The 26,519-nt window shown below is 43.2% G+C and overlaps 1 long non-coding RNA gene across 1 annotated transcript; it reads left to right on the top strand.

Moving 5' to 3' along the window:
- The first annotated feature begins 239 nt into the window (after positions 1-239).
- Positions 240-26,154, top strand: LOC144139028 (uncharacterized). Its single transcript, XR_013316022.1, has 2 exons — positions 240-822; positions 25,926-26,154. It is a non-coding gene; the product is annotated as an uncharacterized LOC144139028 (long non-coding RNA).
- The last annotated feature ends 365 nt before the right edge of the window (positions 26,155-26,519 follow it).

The following is a 26,519-nucleotide window of genomic DNA, read 5'->3' as shown; positions in this document are numbered from 1 at the left end:
GACCGTCATATCATTCGTAAATCTTTTCCGACGCCACGACAAGTTTCGAGAAAATCCTGGCCTGCGCTGGTCGCTGTTTTTGGTTGAACGCTTGCGGTTGTCATTCGCCGTGCACACTATGCAGAACAGTAGTTCCTTCATATTGTCTCACCAACTCAAGTGGGTGACCCTGGAGTGTCAGTGCCTAGAAACAAAGCCCGGACTGAGGCCACTACGGGGAACAATACGGACAGCGGCGATCAAAACGAAGCACTTGGGGATAGTCATGAATAACAAGAAAATTTTATTGCTTACGTCTATATATACCTTAGTATATGTACCCTCATCGAAAGCTCCTATCAGAACCCATACATTCCCTGAACGGTGGGCTAGAAGCTTGTTTTTAAATGAATTTAACTGCGGCGCTCTGTGTTGTGTTCCTTTTCGTGAGCTTGCACCTGCTGTTGCCGGCTGAAGGGGCTGCAGACTCTTCAGAAGAGGAAGAGGCACCTGCAAAGAATGGAAATGCTGAAAAAAGTAAAGAAGATGGTGGTGCCACGAAAGGACCCCCCGATTCAGGACCGCCCAGTTCTGCGGGTCCTGGACAAACCGACAACTCCCCAAGCTCTCACAGCCCTGCAACCCGAAAACGCCCTCCAGGTCCCCCAGGTCTTCGAGTCCCTCCAAGCCCTCTTGGCAATCTTCTAAACGGCCTACTTGGTCCGCGTCCTCCGGGCCTTGGGCGCCCTCCACGCCCTTCGTGCCGTCCACCCCGGCCTGGTCCTCCTCGCCCACCTCGCCCTCCTCGTCCTCCACGTCCACCTCGTCCCAGCCCGCCTCCAAGTACGTACCTATAAAATTGCTGTTCCTTGAAGACTGTAACAACTGAAAAATGTAAAACTGAGTGCAGTGCGCGACACCCTTGTCTAGGACACTGAGTTCAACTTCAACTAGTTACCTCTCAAAACTGCAGACTCACACTTGTCACAAAAACGCTGAGGTCAAAGTACATGGTTAAGACTTCAGAATGACACAATAGTTTTCTTCAAATGCTTTTAGGCCGAGGCAAGATAAGGCTATAAGTACGAAACCTGTGTTATAGACAAGTGTGTTGCCCTCTGTACATATAGCTTTACGTGTTAATTGTGCTTTTTAGTTTATTAAATTTAAAAAGAGAGACAATAGTAATTTAATGGTGCCGGTGAGATTAAAATGAGGTTTATAGTTCTGAGCTAGTAGAAAGGCTGTGCGGAAAAAACGTTCAAGCGTAAAGGGTTGCTGATGTGTGGACGTTCAGAAAAATAGACCTAAAAAATACAACTGACGGTAAAGACCACTGTACAAAAGCCATAACTTGCACTTTCCGTGTGAGGGAAACAAGAAGGTTCTGCGGCATATCGTTTGTTTTTTAATGAGCAGAACCGTTGTCTTATTGCGCCGGGTTTTTTAACTGTGCTGTATGCCTAAGTTTAAAGAACAAGCAACTGGGCGTATTGTACAGTTCTGAAAATCTTACCACTTCAAACAAACAGAATTCTAATATCGTGAGACATTATGATTTAACTAGTGGTCTTATAGGTATCGAAGTTCAAAAAAAAAAGGAAAAATTTCGACCTTTCACTCTACCTTAAAATGTTTTGTAGAGCGGAGGCATTTGTTATTCTCCTCGTTGTATCGGGAATACCTAGTTTTTTATCCGCTTGAGTGTATCTTGGCAAAGCAGTTGGTCAGCAATGTCTCAAGTTATTGATACTTATCGTCTTTTGTTGAGTCCAAAGTTTACTCTTCCAATCCTGGTTTTTTTTTATTTCGAGAAAAAAAGTTTTAGGTACTTAAATACTATGACAACAAGAGATCAAAAACAAAAAGGTGGCGATAAGAAGCAAAAAGCCAGCGTACGAAGAAAATTGCTCAATTGTATAAGATTATGAAAAGCGGAGACAAGTGCGTGCCACCCTTCAGTTTCGCTAACCGATGAGGCGGTTGCCTTCTTAAACAAGACGTATGTATAAGTATTCGTGTGATACGTTTTTGAGCCGTTTGTGTTTTTTGATTTCGTTTTTTGATTTGTAATACCCCTTTTTTGCTGGAATGACTCGTGTTTTCCCAATAAAAGTTCAGCTGCTAGACAGCGCTTGTGGCGTTCATAACCTTCGTGTGATGTTTTCGTCTGCGGTGACCACCATGAACGTATTCAACTAGCCCAATTAGCTACCGTATTACAAAACATAGCACTCGGAAATGCAAGTGTTAACGCATTATTTAACGTGGTGATTATTTAAAGCATCTCGTAATCAGGAATTTCATTTGGAACGCAATTTTTTTACCATGTTTGAATAAATATTATGATCACATCAGTCTACAAACAAAAAGAAAAAGTTTGTAGTGGACCTATTTATAGACCCGCAAGCATGATAGCTCTGTTTTTTAACCGCCACGTCGTCATTGCGGTCTTAGGTGGGGCTTCTTTGTTTTTGTATTGTCCAGCTCCCAACAATGGCGATGTCTATCGCTATACGCACGCTTGAAGAACTGTTCCCCAGAAAACTAAAAGTTTTGGTTTCGTCCTCAATACGCTGGAGGAACTTTTGTGTTGGGACGTCGCCATAAGCGCCAAAAGGATTAAAGTTACCATGCAAAGAAAAGCGGGGAACTTGACAAATACACGTTATTTTCTAAATAACAAATATGAAACGGTAGAACAATTTTCGCGGTATTTCACCTCCAGAAACGTCCTTACTACTAGACACACAAGTGCCCTCTTTACCCTTTTTGCACTGCACGTACGGTCCCTTGGTTAATTGCAACCTTTACTCGAGAATATTTCCTTCGGTTGTTTTCTTTTCAGTAGTCTTAGAAAGTACATGGGTAGTCTTTTGTGCAACGTAAAATATTAAAAAAAACGATAATTTTTAGAGGGAGCACAAGGATTTTACAATAACAAATTAAAAATTCTGCATAGCACTTTGGAACATCACAGACCGCAATCTGCGTCGTACAGTATTGGGTGGCGCAGATTTTAATGCGTAACGTTTTTTGTCGGGTACCCCCCCTCCTCCTCAGCCAGTATGATATAACGCCCGGCATTTACACAAAAATGCGAAATATTTATTTATTTATTTATTTATTTATTTATTTTTCAGTATATTTAACCATATTTAACTCCTATATTGCAGTTATACTCAGCTATATTCAGCTGTAGAGCCATATTTCACTATATTACCACGGTTTCTTACGCCGTGTGCAAACTTACCAGGCAAAGTCACTAATTTGCACACGTTGTCACAAACCAGGGCATAAGGCGTGTAGCTGTCCTTCCCCAACTATTATCTGTAACGAATGTGGTAGATACCACGAGTTGAAGGACTATCCCGGTCTGTGTCCTTATAAGGAACATAGTGCAGCACTGTGTGCATTGTAAAAAAGACGGACACCTCGCCACTTGCACAGAGTGTCCAGCTCGCCCTCACTTCGTCGAAATGCTTAAAATACGCCAGCAACAAAACCGCTTTCAAAACCGCTACCAAAATGGCAACCGTCAACGGCGACTTACAGACCCCGGTGACTCGCCCTTACCCGTTGCATCGAAAGCTTCAGAGATAAAGTATCTCAGTCAAGACTCCACGCCGCTGGAATCTGCTGTCAACTACGAGGATGATCCCATAATTGCTGAACTACAACAAGCACGTCAAAAAGCCGAGACACAATTCGCTGAGGAGATGGCAGCTCTACAGAAACAAATTTTATTACTCAAACGCAACCATGAGCAGCGAATGAATGACATCAAGAAACACATTATCACACACAGACAAAATCTCTCCTTCAAGCAAGCATCAAGCAATCCTCAAGCAAACAACACTCTCGAAAAGCAACAAACCACCTCCCCTGCCATTTCTCGGCGCTAGGATGATACCTCGCCGGACGAACCACAGTTTCAAGTTAATTTACAAACCCCCAGTCATCACAAAATCCTAACCATGTTAGAAAAACACACAAAAGAGACAGCAACATTCCCAGTCGAATGCCACCAGGACATGCAGTCATTTCAGCAATGCGTGCAACACACAGCGCAACAGCTAACTGAGACTCAGAAGACTCTACAACGCATTGTCATGCAGTTAGACGTGACTACTGGTCACAACCCTGCAACCACAGCTCATGGCTTCGTCTAAGCCTTATTCCCACCTTGACGTTCTTCAATGGAACTGCCGTTCTCTCAAGTACAGTGCCGCAGAGCTTGGGGAACTTTTCCGGACAATAGATCAGCCCTCAGCCCCTCGCATTCCTGCTTCAGGAAACGAGAGGTACGACCCCAGAAATAGCAGGTTATCAGGGCTACTTTGTGCCGTCCATACATCACAAACAACGCGGGGGACAATTCAAAACAGAAGCACAAGCCGCCATATTCATAAGGAAGGATATACCCCACACCCAAGTTGATACCTCGTCCTATTGTACGGAAATACAGGAAACAGTTGCTGTCAGCTGCACTATGAACAAGACGAGATATCTCTTAGCATCTCATTACGCCCGCCCTACAACAAATTGTCGAGCTTCTCCTGGCATTGATTATTCTTGGTTACCTAATTTACGCCAGCAATACCCGCATGACAAACTCCTCTTCGTTGGAGATTTCAATGCTAAACACCTATCTTGGCACCACAATACAACGGACCTTCGCGGCCAAGCACTTCCCGATAACGCTACCAGAGCAGGGATGGAACTTCAGAACGACCTCGACTACCCCACCCGTTACGGTCTTCACGCAAATCAGACGGACACTACCCTCGACCTCACGTGGGCCTCAAACAGTGTAGTTCGCGAATGGCGCTGTGGTACAGACCCTATGGTTTCCGATCACTACCCCATATGGATAACATTGGCAGACTCAACTTCTCGTTGCAAATTGCGCCGCACAGTGGTAGACTGGGAACGCTTTCGCTCCCTCATTGCGGAATACGACCACACTTTGCCGTTAGCCACGAAAATAGCTCGGGCTGTCAAGCATGCCACCAGACATTTAGACGTCCGGGACGACACTCCGACACCTGACAAATACTTGATCAACCTTTGATCGACCCGCGAGACCCTCCACCTTCAATATCTCAGCAATGGAAAACAATTCAACGACTTACTCAAAGTTCGAAATAAAATGGCGCAAGCTAGACGGTACACCAAGCACATCAGAAGAACCCGCTGGCTTGACCACTGCGCAAGCCTAAATGAGCGAACCGGCTCCTATTAGCTGTGGCGCACTTACAAAGCTCTCTTTGGTACGACAAAATATCTTAACACCACGCAAAACATCCTACTTGCACAGTCTATAGACGAAGACGAACTGGAACGAGTTGCAGCCCAGACATTTTCCCCCCAAGATAACGTATACGACCCGACTATATACGCCCCATCCTACGGTAATCACCTGAAGCCTGAGGACACATTCTTCACCATTCAAGAACTGAACATAGCCCTTGAGGCTGTTAATGTCAAGAGCGCTCCCGGAAAGGACAAAATTACTTGGCAAATGCTCCGTAACCTTGATGAGAAATCTAAAGAACAGTTGTTGGCGGAAATTAACACAATATGGGAATCTGCGATACTCCCTGTTGAATGGAAGCACTCCGTGTGCACCCAATACCAAAACCTAAAGAAAACCCTAATTCCATTTCCAACCTTCGTCCCATTTCACTTACATCCACACTTTGCCAACTGATGGAGCGCATGATCCTTACTCGTCTCACCTACCTGCTCGAAACAGCGAACGACGCCATTTACGACGCTGCACAAACCGGGTTCCGGCCCGGTGTGACCACTCATGACAGCTTGCTCTTATTACGACCAATGATAGAGAAAAAATTGAGAAAGAATGTTAAGACAGCTCCAGGAGTCCTTCTTACTATTGACCTCAAGAAAGCATTCGACACAGTTTCCCACGCCTACATAATTTCGATTATGAGAGAACTTCACATCGGTCACACACTCACCAATTTTGTCAAGAACTTTCTCTGCAACCGAACGTTTGAAATCCATACGGGAAAAGAGCACCCCCACATCTTCCACAACCACCTAGGTGCACCGCAGGGCGCTATTTTACCTCCTACTCTATTCAATCTTGTCATGTCAAAAATTGCCAGGCAACTCCGACAAATACCCCACATTCAATGTACTACATATGCCGACGATATTACGATTTGGATTGACCCCCGTAAGACAGACCTGACCCAACAGCAAGTGCAGGTACATATTCAAACTACACTCGATACTCTCGCCGACGCCCTCCAACACACTGGGATGCAGCCTTCGCCTGACAAAAGCACATATGTGGTGTTTGGTGGCACACAGCAACAGAAGAACGCCTACACTTTTCAGTTTGTACGATCGCTCCTTAAGCTGTCCCCCGAAAAGTGGGTTAAAGTTCTTGGCATCCCTGTCCCTGAGGATGGCGGCTGCAGTGTGTGGCTTGAACAAATCAAGAAAACATGGCATCAACAGCTTCACAAAATCAAACGCATAAGCAACCGGTTAGGAGGGGCTACAATGGAGACACTCAAACTATTGACCCAGGCTGTCCTCACGAGCAAAGTGACATATGGGGCAGTATGCTTCGACTTCACTAAGGCTCAGTTGCAGCAGCTGGAGGTGCTACATCGTGAGAGCCTTAGAGTCATCACTGGCCTTCCCAAACATGCCAAACTCGAGGAGCTCTACAAGCACGCTCAACTCCCTCCTCTCACTGAAATCATCCGAACCCGTCAGGAAGGCACGACTTCCGACGAGCATCCACTCTTGCCGGCCGTGCGCTACTCGCGCTACTACCACAATGCGCGGCACCACAACATCCCATCCCTTTGCCGCTTCCACCATGGGACGACTTCATCGTCGTTAACCCTCAGCCACTCCCAGACACCGGTCATACGCTTCGCCACTCCAACAAACACAGACGCACAGCTGAAATGACCGAGCGGTTTCCACATAGCGCTGTTTATACCGACGCCACTTGGGACCCATCCACGAATACTGCCGGATTAGCGGCCATTTCAAGCCGCCATTTCACTCGACATTTCAAGCCGCCTGTCAGCTATAATATCCAACAGCGCCATCGTCTACCCACCTCCAACTCGAAGCGATATTACTGGCTGTCCGACAACTTCAAACTTCTCACTGGCCTATCAACTGGCCTCATGCAACTATCTTCACAGCCAGCCAGGAGGAATTCCGCGCATTGCGCCGGGTGCCTTATCAGAATTCTATCTGCGTCCATCAAGATGCTTGCCCGGAGGCTACATTGTACAACAGGACTACAAATTCGGGTGGACTGGGTGCCAGGGCACTGCGTTAACTCCTCCAAGGAGGCCGTGCATGCCCTGGCGAGTGATGTTCTTTTCACCCGCTCGCACCCAGTATTGCCTCATCACGACCCCAACTTGGACCCCTTTGAAGCCCGTGCCATCTACCAGCGATGTGCTAGAGCTCCACTCAGCAGCCACATCCCTGCCAATGACTACCCGTTACCTACAGGACTGCCACGTGGCCTTCACGTTCTGATCCACAAGGCTCGTGCTAGGGAGGCGCTTACAGAGGACATCCTTTTCAAGTGGCGGTCTTACATACCAAAGAAAGGGAGGCCAAACGTTCTCCCAGGCACTACCACAAGCAATTCACCTCCACCGGCCATGACACCACCCACCACACCGACCATTGAGCATCTCCTTTGGACGTGTCCAGGACTGCACGCGGAGCGCACCTCTTGCAAACACAGCAGCGTTACGTGTTTGACGGACTGGCTCTACCCACCCGCAGTCACAGCCAAGCAGGTGTTTACCTCCTTGTGGGACTTCGCTCTCGCTACTGGCGTTCATCTGAGAATGTAAAGTTTTCCCGATTTGACACCACCCTCCTTACCCGCCCCCACATAGGCCGAGTCGCCATCCTTGTGTCAATAAAGTTTCATTTATTTATTTATTTATTTATTTTTTTATTTATCTATCTATCTATCTATCTATCTATCTATCTATCTATCTATCTATCTATCTATCTATCTATCTATCTATCTATCTATCTATCTATCTATCTATCTATCTATCTATCTATCTATCTATCTATCTATCTATCTATCTATCTATCTATCTATCTATCTATCTATCTATCTATCTATCTATCTATCTATCTATCTATCTATCTATCTATCTATCTATCTATCTATCTATCTATCTATCTATCTATCTATCTATCTATCTATCTATCTATCTATCTATCTATCTATCTATCTATCTATCTATCTATCTATCTATCTATCTATCTATCTATCTATCTATCTATCTATCTATCTATCTATCTATCTATCTATCTATCTATCTATCTATCTATCTATCTATCTATCTATCTATCTATCTATCTATCTATCTATCTATCTATCTATCTATCTATCTATCTATCTATCTATCTATCTATCTATCTATCTATCTATCTATCTATCTATCTATCTATCTATCTATCTATCTATCTATCTATCTATCTATCTATCTATCTATCTATCTATCTATCTATCTATCTATCTATCTATCTATCTATCTATCTATCTATCTATCTATCTATCTATCTATCTATCTATCTATCTATCTATCTATCTATCTATCTATCTATCTATCTATCTATCTATCTATCTATCTATCTATCTATCTATCTATCTATCTATCTATCTATCTATCTATCTATCTATCTATCTATCTATCTATCTATCTATCTATCTATCTATCTATCTATCTATCTATCTATCTATCTATCTATCTATCTATCTATCTATCTATCTATCTATCTATCTATCTATCTATCTATCTATCTATCTATCTATCTATCTATCTATCTATCTATCTATCTATCTATCTATCTATCTATCTATCTATCTATCTATCTATCTATCTATCTATCTATCTATCTATCTATCTATCTATCTATCTATCTATCTATCTATCTATCTATCTATCTATCTATCTATCTATCTATCTATCTATCTATCTATCTATCTATCTATCTATCTATCTATCTATCTATCTATCTATCTATCTATCTATCTATCTATCTATCTATCTATCTATCTATCTATCTATCTATCTATCTATCTATCTATCTATCTATCTATCTATCTATCTATCTATCTATCTATCTATCTATCTATCTATCTATCTATCTATCTATCTATCTATCTATCTATCTATCTATCTATCTATCTATCTATCTATCTATCTATCTATCTATCTATCTATCTATCTATCTATCTATCTATCTATCTATCTATCTATCTATCTATCTATCTATCTATCTATCTATCTATCTATCTATCTATCTATCTATCTATCTATCTATCTATCTATCTATCTATCTATCTATCTATCTATCTATCTATCTATCTATCTATCTATCTATCTATCTATCTATCTATCTATCTATCTATCTATCTATCTATCTATCTATCTATCTATCTATCTATCTATCTATCTATCTATCTATCTATCTATCTATCTATCTATCTATCTATCTATCTATCTATCTATCTATCTATCTATCTATCTATCTATCTATCTATCTATCTATCTATCTATCTATCTATCTATCTATCTATCTATCTATCTATCTATCTATCTATCTATCTATCTATCTATCTATCTATCTATCTATCTATCTATCTATCTATCTATCTATCTATCTATCTATCTATCTATCTATCTATCTATCTATCTATCTATCTATCTATCTATCTATCTATCTATCTATCTATCTATCTATCTATCTATCTATCTATCTATCTATCTATCTATCTATCTATCTATCTATCTATCTATCTATCTATCTATCTATCTATCTATCTATCTATCTATCTATCTATCTATCTATCTATCTATCTATCTATCTATCTATCTATCTATCTATCTATCTATCTATCTATCTATCTATCTATCTATCTATCTATCTATCTATCTATCTATCTATCTATCTATCTATCTATCTATCTATCTATCTATCTATCTATCTATCTATCTATCTATCTATCTATCTATCTATCTATCTATCTATCTATCTATCTATCTATCTATCTATCTATCTATCTATCTATCTATCTATCTATCTATCTATCTATCTATCTATCTATCTATCTATCTATCTATCTATCTATCTATCTATCTATCTATCTATCTATCTATCTATCTATCTATCTATCTATCTATCTATCTATCTATCTATCTATCTATCTATCTATCTATCTATCTATCTATCTATCTATCTATCTATCTATCTATCTATCTATCTATCTATCTATCTATCTATCTATCTATCTATCTATCTATCTATCTATCTATCTATCTATCTATCTATCTATCTATCTATCTATCTATCTATCTATCTATCTATCTATCTAATCTATCTATCTATCTATCTATCTATCTATCTATCTATCTATCTATCTATCTATCTATCTATCTATCTATCTATCTATTTATTTATTTATTTATTTATTTATTTATTTATTTATTTATTTATTTATTTATTACAGATGGCTACAGCACCCACAAGACATTATTGACAGAACTAGCACATTTATACGTTATAGTAGCGTGAATGGAGATATTAGCATAACGGTATTTCGAAAACCAAGCCAACCGTGCCGCGATCTGCATTTCCACGAAAATGAATAATTTGTGGATATAACACATTTAATCGTTATAATAGCCTGGATTGAGACCATTGGTCGAATGGAATTGTGAAAAACCAAAGAATGCAAAAAATGAAGATGATAAAGATTTTCAAAAAGTACACTCATGAAATATAAAATATGCCTCTTGCACATATCCTCCAAACAATGAAGAGTCAGACGAAACTTCCCGGAAAAGAACGCCGAAAATACGAAAAAAAAATTTGCCCCCTTCGCAACTGAGAAAACTGAAGAAACAGCGGAGCTGTTGGTCTGCACTAGCTTTAACTTGGCTTTTCTTAGGTCGGCACCTTTCTTAGAGGAAAAGGGCTAAAAGCGAAGCTTTCTCCGTGTGAACTAAGCTAAATAAAAGTCCACAATCTACCCCCCTCTAAATTCTAAAATTCAAACTGCCGAAGTGCACATCAACTAAGCCAATGTCCACAGCCAACGCTCGCGCCACGAACCCAAAGGAAATGCTGTGCGCCCCGAATGAGATAACATCTAAATCACAATGAAGGAAAAAAACTGTGATATTGCATTCGAATACATGTCGGCTCCGTAACGCGAGGTACCCGGGTTTGACTCCGACCACGAGAAGGGTTTCTTTCTTGGGGCGCGCACTCACCTGCTCTTGGGCTTCTTGCTTCCTCGGCACGTTCTCTCCCACTTCTTGGCCTAGTATTTCCACTTCTCCACTTCGCCGGGAAGACTTTCCTGTTAACAAACCGCACGGACGGAAAAAAGCTTAGACATCCTTCTTTTCCTGCTCCCATTTACGGATAATATCGTTTGTTTATAATAAAATAATTGCTGAATTTCGAGCATTCGATAGCATAGTATGAAAAGCGCAGCTTCAGTGGCGTGGTATTCCGAATCTGTCCCTAACATAGTGATTTTCGAAGTGTTTCTATTCGCCAAGAGAGAGGGGGTGATGGGGGAGAGGAGAGATAGAGAGGGGAAAGAGGCATAACTTTATTTATAAAACCGGGTTAGCGAGGTGCGATGGCGGAGGACCAAAGGACCGCCACGACCACCAGAGCTCGGGAGGTGTCCAGACGTTGTCAGAACTCCTCGTAGCTGCCCAGGGCCTGCTCTCATTGCGATAAAGCGGGGAGTGGGGAGTTTGGGTCAGCGGGACACTGGCACAGAGAGTGATATAGAGTCATGGTAAGTCGCATGGCTAAGTTTTGATCCATGAACTCAGGCGATATCATAAGGAGTCATGGTTAGGGTGACAATTTTTTTCCCGCATCACGCAAACAAGCTATTCAACAGAGTTTATTAGATGCCTACGATGCCATTACATGTGATGAAAAAAAACGTCCTCATTACTCGCGTGACTAATTCATGATCCATATGGATCATGCGACATTTTAAGGAATCATGTTCATCATGACACGACTCGTGCACATCACGTGAACAAGCAATTTACGACGTTCATTTGATACCTTTGAGGTCAATAGTTCTGATGTAAAAAACGTGATGGTAAGTCGCGTGGCTAAATCATGAGCAATATGGGTCTTCCGACAACACAAGATATCATGTTCATCATCAAAGGATTGTTTGGCACATCATTAACAAGCAATTAAACAGCCTTTTTTGATACCTATCATGCCAATACTCGTGCTGTAATAAACGACCTGGTAAATCACGTGACTTATTCATGACCCACAGGAGTCATGCGACATCTTAAGAAATCATGTTCACCGATACTTTTTTTTGCTCATGATCACCAAGTTCAACAGCGTTTATTTGATACAAATGATGTCAATACTTGGTATGTAAGAAATGTCATGGTAAGTCACTGACTAATTCATGATCCATAGGAGTCATGCTGCATCATAAGGAATCATGTCTACCGTGAAAACATTCTTATTGCACATCACGAGGACAAGTAATTCAACACCGTTCATTTGATACGTATGATGCCAATACTTGTGATGCAAAAATCGTAGTGGCCAAGTCACGCAACTAATTCATGATCCACGAAAGTTATGCGACGTTAAGAGGAATCATGTGCACCATGAAAAGATTCTTTGGACATCACGTAAACAAGCAATTCAACAGCGTTCATTTGATTGTTATGATTACAATACTCGTGATGTAAAAAACATCATGGTAGTCACGTGATCCATAGGAGTCATGCCACTTCATAAGGAATCATGTTCAAAATAAGACGATTACTTTTGTACATCAGATGAACAAGTAATTCATCACCATTCACTTGATACCAATGATGCCAATTCTTGTGACGTAAAAAATGTCATGGTAAGTCACATGTCTAATTCATGATCCATAAAATTCATGCGACATAACAATGAATCCTGTTAACCATAACAAGTTACTTTCACACATCACGTGAACAAGTAATTCAACACCATTCCTTTGATACCCATGATGTCAGTATTTGTTATGTAAAAAACGTCACGGTAAGTCACGTGTCTAATTCATGATCCCTAAAAGTCATGCGACATCACAATAAATCACGTTCACCATGGCAAGATTCTTTTGCACATCACGTGAACAAGTAATTCAACACCCTTCATTTGATACCTATGATGCCAATACTTGTGATGTAAAGAACGTCACGATAAGTAACGTGACTAATTCATGATACATACGAGTCACGCGACATCACAAGGAATCATGTTCGCCATGACAAGATTCTTTTGCACATCAGAAGAACAAGTAATTCAACACCCTTGATTTGATACCTATGATGCCAATATTTGTGATGCAGTAAACCTCATGGTAAGTCACGTGACTAAATCCCGATACATGGAAGTCACGCGACAGGACCGGGAATCATGTTCGCCGTGACAAGAGTCTTTCACATCACGTAAACAAGCAATTCAACAGCGTTTATTTAATACCTATGAAGCCATTACTTAGGATGTAAAAAGCGTCATGGTAACTGACATGACTAATTCATGATCCATAGGAGTCATTCGACATCATGAGGAATCATGTTCACCATAACAAGACTTTTTGAAAATCACGTAAACAAGTAATTCAACAGCGTTAATTTGATACCTATGATGCGAATACTTGTAGAATGTCATTGTGAGTCACGTGTATAATTCATGATTCATACGAGTCATGCGACATCACAAGGAATCATGTTCGCCATGACAAGATTCTTTTGCACATCACATGAACAAGTAATTCAACAGCCTTGATTTGATACGTATGATGGCAATATTTGTGATGCAGTAAGCCTCATGCTAAGTCAGGTGACTAAATCATGATACATAGAAGTCACGCGACAGGACTGGGAATCATGTTTGCCAAGACGAAATTCTTTTCCACATCATGCAAACAAGCAAAAGAATGGCGATTATTTGAGACCTATGATGCCATTACGTGTGAGGTAATAAACGTCATGGTAAGTCGCGTGAATAGCTCATCATCCGTTGGAGTCATGCGACATCATAAGAAATCATATTCACAATGACAGGTTTTTTTCTCGCGTCTAACAAGCAAGTCAATAGCGTTCACGCATTGCCCGTGACGCGGTTGCTCGTACAAATGCAAGTGATGTATTAAAGCTCATGGTAAGTCACGTGACTCTTTCGTGGTCGCAACTAATAGAAGGGGTGTCCTGTTTGTGTTCGTCACATGACCCACGCCTACGTTGGCTGTTCCAGATCGTTTTCGCATGAGCTGGCAATTTTGGAGTTGTACCAGTTCTGGAGATCACATGTGACGTGGTATTATGAAGATGATCCGCCATTATACAGGATGAGGAGCCAGTGAAATGCATTTGATTGATATTTATGACGTCATAATTTAGAGCGGACTTCTCGTACAGCTAACGTTAGAATCACATGAATTTTTGGTTTCGAAAGTTAGCCGTTCTGGCAGTTTCCCCTGACATATCGGATCAATGAGCAATTTACATGCAATAATTCATACGAATGACACCATCCTCGGGTTGATATATAATTAGGCGAAGGGGTTGAAAGTAACATGACTCTGTTTCTGTGCGCCCTTTCTAAGTTATCAGCTTAAGAAGCCATGAAGAGAAAACAAAAGTTTGTTTTATTCGAAAGATTAGGTGCTTCATAATACCCCAAGCGCTTTCCCGGAAGCAAATGATGCTTTATTCACTGAGAAATAAGGCAATTTAAGCCAAATTTTAAATCTCCCGCTAAAATTGAACATTCCGTGACGTGTACAATGGCGTCATAGAGCCGGTCCATGAAACAGATACTTAGTATGTCGACTCCATATAGCACCCGCACGCGGGAGTCGATCGAGACGGCGGCCATTTTAAAAATACAAGTAAAACCTAGTGCACCCGCAGCCGTAGTCATGGAATAGTCTGATCCGGAGACCAAAACTCTCGCCGAGGAGCTCGGGCTTGCATTTAACAACCTCACACCACAAAAACGCTCAATGCTTCTAAGTGCACGAGCGGCAAGAGTTGTGGGATACGCGGTGGACGGGAAAGCGACCATTCCGCGATAGCCACAACAGACGAACGCCCAGTCGTCGGCACCGCTGCCTCGTCAGCCCCGTCGCGACGGACGAATATAGACTGGTACTTATGTGCCGTATTTTGATTACGGTTAATAATAGTTCAATTTCAGTAGCAGTATCACTTATGCCAGTTGGCCGGTGTCGTGTATGGAAAGTCATTCGCGCGAGCTCTCTGCTTCGACCAGAAAGATACGAGCGTCAATGCGCGGTGTTTACGGCATTTTTTTCCCCAAGGTCAGAGCGATTTGACGAAGTCGGCGACGAGCGCCAGCATGTCCCAGGAGTGAGCTAACGTAAGGGTCCCTGCCGTAATCACTTCCTCGGAAATGAAGCGAGCACACTCGTACTTCATTTAGCTCTCTTTCTCCTCCCTTTGCAATGTTCACAAAACGTAGCCACTTGCTTCGCCTAGGTTCGTCGTTGGGCAGCACATGAAAGGAGATCTCCTCACCGGCGGGGATGTCGCACTCCCTCGACGATTTGCCCGTACTACATGGACATTTCAAAACGCAGCAACAAAATTTCATTGTAAAGTACTCGAACAAACTGAAGTTTTCAGTGGTTGTAAGCTGGAAACGAGCTCGTAACGACAGCAGCAAGCCAACACCATTCGAAACTTACGCGACGACTGGCACTATCTCGTCGCTTCTTGCTGTTCCTTACTCCCCTCGTTTTTATTTTTACCTTTGCTGGTTGGCGATATGACGGCCAACCTCATGTGAAGGGATTACGATACGAAGGAAGGTCGCGGCTGTGCGTGCTGGAACGGTTCGTTGGCCCCGAAGAGCCTCGAACCCGAAAATTCGTCTGCGCGACGGCGAGATGCCGAGCTCGGCCGGCGCTAGTTTCGTACGCATTGGCGCACACGCTTGCGAGTTCGTTCGGACCTTCAACCGTTTACTCCACCGTCATTTGTCATAAAAAGAATGTGCAATATGTTTCACGGGCATTTAGCTCGCTATGCAAACTGTAAGCCCTGCCTAACATGCGTTTGCTTTTGCCGGCCTCCGCCAATCGCAGAGCATTCCCAAGTGACATCACAGGTTCTGTTGCGGAAAATGAGCTGGTGGGTCGCATGGTCATTTCCTTTTTTCCTAATTATGTAGCTTATTTGAGCGAAGTTTGCGTTATAAGTGGTGTCGTTATGGTTCTAACGAGGCAATCGTTCGAATGAACGAAACTTGTGTTTTCTCTTTATGGCTCCTTTAAACAGATCCCGTAACCTAGTCCACCCAACTTGCATGGAAATACACTCTGCCTGTACGGTATTGGTTGCGCCTAAGTTACAGCGTGCTCGCGTCCGTTCTGCCCTGAGTGACTCCCGGATCATATTGGTTGGCGCCTGGATTATATTCAGTGGCTCTGGGGTTATATTCACTGGCGCTTGGAATATATTGATCGGGAAATCCCGTAGAAATCAAACGTAGGTCGGCTGAAGGGGACATGAAACGAATAATGCTCGGAATAACACTTAGTGACAGGAAACGAGCTATCTGGATAAGAGAACCGACTAGAGTTGATGATATCATAGTTTAAATAAAGAGTAACAAATGGAATTGGGTTGGCAATGTAGTGAGACGAACGGACAACCAGTGGACAATTAGGGTAACACAATGGATACCAAGAGATGGGTATACAAGAAGGGGAAGCCCAATAACCCAATGGAAGGATGAAATACGGAACTTCGGTGGTAAACTGGGGACTCGAGTAGCGAAGCAGGAGCGGTTGGAGGTCAGTGGGAGAGGCCTTCGTCCTGCAGTGGACCTCAGCAGGCCGATGATGGGGATTCTGGTGATGATGATGACGATGGTGATGATAATTATAGACACATTCACACTTCAAATCTCCCGATTCAGGGCCAATCTCCCAAGTGGGCATGTGCACAAAAAATGAACGACGACGACAACTTTTATTCTGCTACGAGCGAAGTGCTTAACTTTGTGCTGTAGGTCGTTTGAATTGCTGAGGTATACGTCATTAATGAGTAATTGGGGTTTTAATCACTCTGAGATTTTATTTCACGGCCTTTTCTTTTCGGAAATAAATAATTATATCAAAATCCTAACGCATTAAAAATGATTTAGCACTGACCAATTCCCCTTTCTGGGCTCATTCAAAGAACATTAAGGGTATTATCCTCCTCATCATCATCAGCTTGCAGGTAGCCTGAATTCGGTTTGCTTCATTATGACGTGTAATGCACCGAAGCTTCACAGGTGATCAGGCGGGCGCACTGTAGTGGAGTTATTAGAGTTATCCGTGTAGTAGAGTTATCCTGTATTAGAGTTATCATGTAGTAGAGTTATCCGTATTATTACTGTAGTAGAGGGCTCCGGATTAATTTTTACCACCTGGGGATCTTTAACGTGCGCCAAGTCTCGAACACACGGGGGTTTTCGCTGTTCGCCTCTATCAGACATGCGGTCGCTGCGGCCGTGCCTGAATTTGGGTGTATTTGTTCTTTTCCTAACTTCAATATATTATCTTGTTTTCTTGAATATGTTGTGTCCTCGTACTGTCGTGTTTGAACGTATTCTCCCAGGCAATAAAGACAAAAAAAGTGCAGAAATAGTGGCAGTCATTAGAGCATCGGGCTGGTACCTGGAAACCCAGATTCAAATTCCTGCATATCGCGCATGTGTTTTTTATTTACTTACTTTTACAGCGGCCTCCATTTTCTTGACAGGGCAAAAACAACAGCAACGGCGCTTTTTCGCAGAATGGGGCACTTAACGCTGCCGTCTCAACATCTCGAACAGATTGATTAAAAAATAGAGCGCGGCTTGGACAACGATACTAAAGAAGGACGACGAGACAAGCGCTGACTTGCAACTAACATTTATTGAAGCATCGTCTCATATTTATACATTTATCATCGGAAGCATGTGCACTAGGGTACACTAAATTGGAAGCATCAAACAGATGGACACGATCAAAGTGACGTTTTCAAAAACTCAAACTCGCTTGCACGCAAAGCACAGATGTATCACTGACGCACTTGTCACCATTCTGGATAATATAAACCGCTTTCAAGAGCTTCCTCGCCACTGTATTATCACTCCTGCCGATAATTCTAATCTGCTCAAAGAAAGGTCTGCGTTTTTCCAAACGACTGACAGGCCTGCAATCTTCACAATGCGCGCGCGTACTATTGTTAAGAGAAGAACTATGCTCGCGTGCCCGGTCATTCACACATCTTCCCGCCTGGCCGATGTAGGCCTCCCCGCATGAAAGCGGTATCTCGTAAACTACACCTACGTCACAGGCACAAAGCGGTGGGCATGCTTTTTTTCGCACTTTTTCGGTTTGGTCTTGCCCAAAATTTGCGCACGCAGGCGGCCAAGTTTTTGTGGAGCAGAAAACACCACCGGCACTTTGTACCATTCTGCCACCGTTTTCAGGTTGTGCGTAACTCTATGTATATAGGGTAGAACAACAGGCTTCGCCTTAGGTTGTTCTGGTCGCTTCGCATCTACTTGGCCTTTGGCTTTCGGTAGCAAGGCTTCGGCACCAGCCGTTATAGCTTGGGTAACCGACCGACAGAAGTCTCTTCAGTTGAGAGTGTATTTCAATGAGATGATGAAAACGGCAGAAGCTGTTTACGGGCACGCGGGCGATAGTCCCAACAAACATGGTCGGATGAAAACTTAAAATTAACATCTAAAAACTGCACGCGGGTCATGACTTGGAACCTCGTGTGTGAATGCAAGACCCTTCCCATGTCGACCAAAATGTTCTGAAATCCCTATTGCGGTTGCAAGGTAGTTAGGAGAACACTGTTTTCTTAAAACCACTAAAAATCGTAGACACATATAAAAACACGCAGAACAGCATCCTTCTCAAAACTTAAAAGCAGGTCCCGGTCGACCATGGCAAGAAAAATATTGCATAAGACCGGCGCAACACAGAACTCGATACAAATTCCTTGTTTCTGAATGTACGCGGCGGCCGCTTTTCTGATGCAGGCGAAAAGCGAAAACGCCCGTGTGTACGAGATTTCGGCGCACGTTAAAGATCCTCAGGTGGTCAAAATTAATCCGTAGCCCTCCACTACGGCGCGCCTCATCGCCTGCGTTGCGTGGGCACGTTAAACCCTACAATCAATCAATCAATCAATCAATCAATCAATCAATCAATCAATCAATCAATCAATCAATCAATCAATCAATCAATCAATCAATCAATCAATCAATCAATCAATCAATCAATCAATCAATCAATCAATCAATCAATCAATCAATCAATCAATCAATCAATCAATCAATCAATCAATCAATCAATCAATCAATCAATCAATCAATCAATCAATCAATCAATCAATCAATCAATCAATCAATCAATCAATCAATCAATCAATCAATCAATCAATCAATCAATCAATCAATCAATCAATCAATCAATCAATCAATCAATCAATCAATCAATCAATCAATCAATCAATCAATCAATCAATCAATCAATCAATCAATCAATCAATCAATCAATCAATCAATCAATCAATCAATCAATCAATCAATCAATCAATCAATCAATCAATCAATCAATCAATCAATCAATCAATCAATCAATCAATCAATCAATCAATCAATCAATCAATCAATCAATCAATCAATCAATCAATCAATCAATCAATCAATCAATCAATCAATCAATCAATCAATCAATCAATCAATCAATCAATCAATCAATCAATCAATCAATCAATCAATCAATCAATCAATCAATCAATCAATCAATCAATCAATCAATCAATCAATCAATCAATCAATCAATCAATCAATCAATCAATCAATCAATCAATCAATCAATCAATCAATCAATCAATCAATCAATCAATCAATCAATCAATCAATCAATCAATCAATCAATCAATCAATCAATCAATCAATCAATCAATCAATCAATCAATCAATCAATCAATCAATCAATCAATCAATCAATCAATCAATCAATCAATCAATCAATCAATCAATCAATCAATCAATCAATCAATCAATCAATCAATCAATCAATCAATCAATCAATCAATCAATCAATCAATCAATCAATCAATCAATCAATCAATCAATCAATCAATCAATCAATCAATCAATCAATCAATCAATCAATCAATCAATCAATCAATCAATCAATCAATCAATCAATCAATCAATCAATCAATCAATCAATCAATCAATCAATCAATCTGTTTCTGAATGTACATGTGTCCGTCGAAAGAAACAAATGTTGCGTCCAGATAAAACTAAAATAAACGTATAGAACGGTCCACCGACATACCACAAGAATCCTGGAAATTGACCACGCCGTTTACGTCAATGCATTGCCTAACGCAGGGAAACAGTACGTGTGAAGCGGCCAAAACAACCTAAGGAGAAGCATGTTGTTCTGCCCTATATACTTAGAGTTACGCACAACCTGAAAAAGGTGGCAGAACGGTACAAAGTGCCGGTGGTGTTTTCTGCTCCACAAAACCTTGGCCGCCTGTGTGCGTAAATTTCCAGCAAGACCAAACCGAAAAAGTGCGAAAAGAAGCATGCCAACCGCTTTGTGCCCTGTGACGTCGGGGTAGTCTACGAGATACCGCTTTCATGCGGGGAGGCCTACATCGGCCAGGCGGGCAGATGTGTGAATGACCGGGCGGGCACGCGAGCATAGTTGTTCTCTTAGCAATAATACGCGCGCGCACTGCGAGGATTGCAGGCCTGTCAGTTCTTTGGAAAAATGCCGACCTTTCTTTGAGCAGGTTAGAATTCTTGGCAGGAGTGATAATACAGTGGCGAGGGAGCTCATGGAAGCGTTTTATATTAAGCAGAAAGGGGACAAGTGCGTCGCGATAAATCTGTGCTTTTGCGTGCTAGCGAGATTAAATTGTTGAAAACATCACTTTGATCATGTCTTCTGTTTGATGCCTTCCATGTAGTGTACCAAATGCGCATGCTCCTAATGATCCATGTATAAATATGGGACGACGCTTCAATAAATGTTAGTTGCAAGTCAGCGCTTGTCCCGTCGTCCTTCTTTAGTGTCGTTGTCCAAGTCGCGCTCTATTTTCCAATCATAAGGCACCAACTTGCTTAACAGCTTTTTTCAATCTCTAACAGGCTTTCCGCCTGCACAGGATATAAATTGGCTGATTATTAGTATCATAATGCAGGTCGCAGCCACTATTATTCATTAGTATTGCGATAACTGCTCTGAGGGGCATAGCGGGTGCGTTTTCGGATGAACTCTCAATTTTGCAGTTCTGCGGCGATTGCACCTGGATGATAATGGAGTGTTGAAACATAGCTGTTGGGATTGCACTAGCTGGTTGGATGCTCTGTGTGGGTATGCTGGTCTGGCCAGTTTGAAATTTCGACACCTGTTCCTAGGGGGTAGAGAGAGAGAGGAAGAGAGGGAGGGAGGGATAAGGGTAGAGAGATAGATGAAGGGATGGAGAGAGGGAGGGAGAAGGACAGAGAGAGAGGAAGAAAGGGAGGGAGAGAGAGGGGCAGAGAGAGAGAGAGATAAAAGAAGCAATTGGGAGGAGTCTTCAGGCCAAGTTTCTTTGAGCTCTTCCATCCTCAATAGCCCTCGGTACACGCAGGAGCTAATCATAACGTCGGAGCTGGTAGGCTATATAGAAATCCTTCTGCAGCAGTTTGGGTGATGGCGGGGGCTTGAAAATCCGTAAACTTGGAGCGAGAATTAAGGGTCACAACGCTAGAAATTGGAATTTTGGTCCGGGCTCTGGAGGCGGCTATACTGCGGTTCATGTTCCTGTCGGTAGGATAGTACGGCGGTTGTTGCGTCCAGTTGAACTGCGACAAATTTCGCAGAAGGGTCAAACGTGTAATAGGAAATGCCGTGCGTCATTGACGCTATCATCACTACTAACAGGATAGTCACAGTGTTGGGTATTATTGTTGTCTCCGATTTTGTAGCCGAAGCGATCGATAGGCGGCGCTGTGCTAATGTGCCGAGGCTTGCACGGCGCTGGATGCTACCATTTGCGCGGCGGCCGTCGCAGTCCTCCCGTCGTAGATATATCTGCCAGTAGAAGTCAAATACAATCGAGACAGTTACTGCACAATTTTTTTGTTGGCGTGAAACTGCACGAGAACACAGGACACCAGAACTAACACAGACGGAGTGCTGACTAAAAAATGAATTTAGTATCTTTGTCAACAATAATTTAATACTTTGTCAACACGACAATTTATAATTGGCCGTTTGAACCTTAATCCCAGGATAGGCATGGGCTGGGGAGCACTTGGCGGCACTCCCAAATTATGAAACGTAAGCTGCGTCTCTCACTCAAAAAGAGAATATACAACCAATGGGCATTTCAAACGTGATTTCAATATACAACGTGACATACAACGTGATGTCATATGGAGCGAAAACTTGGCGCCCTGCTAAACAACAGGAAAGCAAACTTAAATCGCCTTAACGGCCCATGGAAGGTATAATGACAGAAGTGACATTTAGGGATAGAAAACTAGCGTGCCAGCTGTATCAGGGTACAAACTAGAGTTGACAGTCATCATCATCATCATCATCACCACCAGCCTATCTACGCTTACTGCAGGGCAAAGGCCTCTCACACTGATCCCCAGTTACCCCTGTCCTGCACTAACTGCGACCACTTTATCCCCGCAAACTTCTTGATCTCACCTGCCCATCTAACTTTCTGCCACCTCCTGCCACGCTTGCGTTCTCTACGCCACTCTGTTACCCTTAATGACCAACGGTTATCTTGCCTTCGCATTACATGCCCCGCCCACGTACATTTCTTCTTCTTAATTTCTACTAATATCTTCTTAACACGCGTTCGTTCCCTGACCCACTCCGCTTTCTTCTTGTCCCTTAATGTTACACCTATCATCTTCCGTTCCATTGCGCGCTAAGTCGTCCACAATTTAAGTTGAACCCTCTTAATGTACCCTCTATGATATCGGCGATATCATAGTTCAAATAAAGAACAAGAAATGGACCTGGGCTGGCCATATAGTAAGGCAAACCGACCACCGGTGGTCAATTAGGGCGAGAGAGTGGACAGAAAGTAATAGAGAGTCAACTTTTTCTTTAGCAAAAAAATTGTGGAGTGGTGTCCTAATTTCAGGACCCTATTCGTGGTGCCAGCTGCGACGGCCCTTTAAACCAATCGAAGCTGGTCGTCCGGACTGGGAACTGGACAGCACGTTCTCCCACTGCTCATAAGTCCAACGAGGAATTCCCCCTAACTTGGGGTTTTAACGCGAAAGTGTTTTATTCCGGGATACACGAAGATTTCGTTGACGTCATATCCGTCACGGAAGTGACGCCAGTACAACGAAGCGAGCGGACTGTAAAGGATGCATCTCTGCACACAGGTTCTTGCGGAGAAGCAACCTTTAGTGCTAAAGAATACGTTATACTTAGGATTCGTTTCGGGTTTTATATTTTAGCACGAAAGTGTTTTATGCCGGGATAAACCAATATTTCTTTGCCGTCGTATCCGTTAAAATGCCGCCAGTATACCTTTACTGAAGCGACCCGCCAGCAGGCCGTTGCTTGCCAAGCACACCCACAAGACAGCCGCCGACCCCCAAATCATGCCCAGCTGCAGATTTCGTTGCACATTTCACTTTCGTGTTTTACTCATCCCTATGACAGAGAAATCAGCCACAGTTTTTTTCTGAAACCCCCCACACCATATGGTAGAGCGCGCCACGTTCGCTACAAAACGGACAAAGGGCGGAGTTGTGGGTCGGATACATTAGGCGCAATTTAGACACACTGAGGTTGGCTAGGTGGGGGAGCGGGGGTATGAGTACCGGAAGAAGCAATGCTTGCCCAGCTCACCTGTCCTGCGTATGATGTGCTCCGCTTCTTAGATCTGGATCTGGAGTGGCATGGTCCACGGTACGCATGACGGGATGGGCTGCGTCCACGAGACCTGCTCCGCGGGGGCCTGGATTGCGCGGTCAAGCGCCGCGTTTCACGATCCCTAGCCGGTGCATTCTGGCGCAAGACGAAAGGCTTGCAAAACCTCTTGGGGCACCCTTTGTGCACAGTCAGGTGGTATCCGTTGCACAGGGAACCCTGCGGCTTGCAGACGTCCGCCGGTATCGAATCCCGTGCCCTGCAGGAGTCAGAAGTCGGAACGGTGGGGTTTGGACACACATCGCCACAATGTGCTAACCCTTAGCACAGATCACACATTGGCAAAGCCTGCCTATATAAGTAACATTTAACTTCAACACCCATGTAGTACACAGAAAAGATACCTTGTGTCTTTGGAAGGAGATCATAACAGTCCTGGTACTGCCGAGGCAGCGGTACGTCAGGCGCTCATGCCCCGATGAGTAGAGGTCGCCCAGGACTTGCTGCATGCTGTAGTGCAGTAGTACGTCCCGAATAGTAGTACGTCAGTAGTACGTACCGACTCCCTCGACCGAGTCGGCAGGGCCAGTTCACACATGTTGACCGGATGTGTTTTCCCTTAACTGGTTAGCTCTCGGATTTGATTGAGGGCCCGCAATGCCTTCTGGTGAGGTGGGCTCACGGTGATGATGTTTTGAGTCTCTTCTACTCTGATACAAATGTCTGCCTCTCGCTAGGTAAGTCTTCATTCATATAGAATGGCTCCAGCGAGCTTGGCCGGGTTCAATTTGGTTAGCGATAAACCTTCTTTGGGTCTAATCACGAGCTTCTAGTGATCTTCCGGGAATGGAGGTGGCTTAGGCTTAGAGGTGATTGAGCTTGGTCAGGCCTATGGATGATTAGGGGTTACTCTTAACGTAGTGCTGCTCACCTTTTTGGCGTCGCTTGGCTCGGCTGATTATTTCAATTCATTCCTCCTTACTGTTCATCGTGGTGCTATCTTCTTGTTCGTGGTTGTCTTCCATCGCTTCTTCGCCACTTTCTTGCTCTTGCACGAAGCTTTGGGGTTGCTCCAAGGTCGCAGGAGGGGTTGTCATTGTGCCGCCTTCGAAGCTGTAGGTCTAGGCAAGAGGCCTAGATCGACGCCGCCACTACCGAGCAAAGGCGGCTCGTAAAATAAAAAAACAATGCACTTAGGAGCCAACGTTTGGTATTGGCGTAGTCCTACGAACTTTGCAAAGGCGTTAATGAGGGGTTTGTCCTCAGGACTTGGCGTATTCTGTACTTGAGGTTTCAAATAGGCAGAGCACATGCACGGACCCGCCGCGGTGGCTCAGTGGCTAAGGCGTTGCGCTGCTCAGCACGAGGTCGCGGGTTCGATGCCCGGCCGCAGCGGCCGGTTTTCTGATGGAGAAGAAAAGCGAAAACGCCCGTATGTACTAGATTTCGGTGCACGTTAAAGATCCCCAGGTGGTCAAAATTAATCCGGAGCCCTCCACTACGGTGCGCCTCATCGCCTGCGTTGCGTCGGCGCGTTAAACCCTATAATAATAAAAAAAAAGAGCCCATGCAGGACACGTGTACACTTGTCTTCATCGTCGTTTTCTTCCCTGGATACCAAGAGACGGGTCCATAAGGAAGGGAAGGCCAATACTTCGATGGAGGGACAAAATAAGGAAGTTCAGAGGCAAAGAATGCGCTCGAGCAGCGCAGGACAGGAGTGGTTGGAAGTTTGTGGAAGAGGTGTTCGTCCTGCACTGGACCTAAGTAGGCTGGTACTGCTACTGCAGCTGCTGATGAGGATGATAATCATAAAACGCATTTTCAAAAAGTGGGAGTGTAATGCTTCATTTGTACGAACATTTGATCTCTTCTGTTTACTCACTCTTTTTTTATATACAAATAATATGAGTTTCTTCTATCGCAGAATGCCCACCAGGGGAAGCACCACGGCGATGCAAGCACTACAAGGAGTTTAAGTGTGGGGAAAAAAAGCCTGAAAGACATACTTCAGACCCTCATGAATGGAAATGCGTATGCAGGCTCACCTGGTGCAGAAATACAGAAGGAAAGTGCGTGCGGAAGCGCATACTTCTGGGAAAACCTCACGGACCGGAATAAACAGTGCTTCCCGTCGAACTGTGGACTATCCAATACAGCACGTCTCCGTGAAATTGATGACCCAAATGTGTGTTGCAGTATTTAAAGCACAAATGAGATTTCTTCGCCTAGAACACGCAATTTTCGTTTTCTTGTTTTCAGGCAAAACTGCCGAGTGCCCATCCGACCGGAGTACGTAATTGTGCGCATAAATTGTGTACTAAGCGTTATTTGGAAAGCAAGATATCATTTTTTAGTACATCTTTAATAGTATGAGTTCATGCATCGTCAAAAACAGTGTTGGGGAATTGGCAGCGCCTTTCCATTCCAGTTCCATTCCGTTCAATTCCGCGTTCAACCCACTCCTGTAATGGCCGGGAATAGATATTCCATGCCTGTAATTCTTCAGTGTAAAAACTAC

This window comes from Haemaphysalis longicornis, unplaced genomic scaffold, assembly GCF_048455015.1.
Source record: "Haemaphysalis longicornis isolate Haplotype H1 unplaced genomic scaffold, Haemaphysalis longicornis Haplotype H1 scaffold_5, whole genome shotgun sequence".
Taxonomy (NCBI): domain Eukaryota; kingdom Metazoa; phylum Arthropoda; class Arachnida; order Ixodida; family Ixodidae; genus Haemaphysalis; species Haemaphysalis longicornis.
This window is presented reverse-complemented; position numbering and strand designations above follow the sequence as displayed.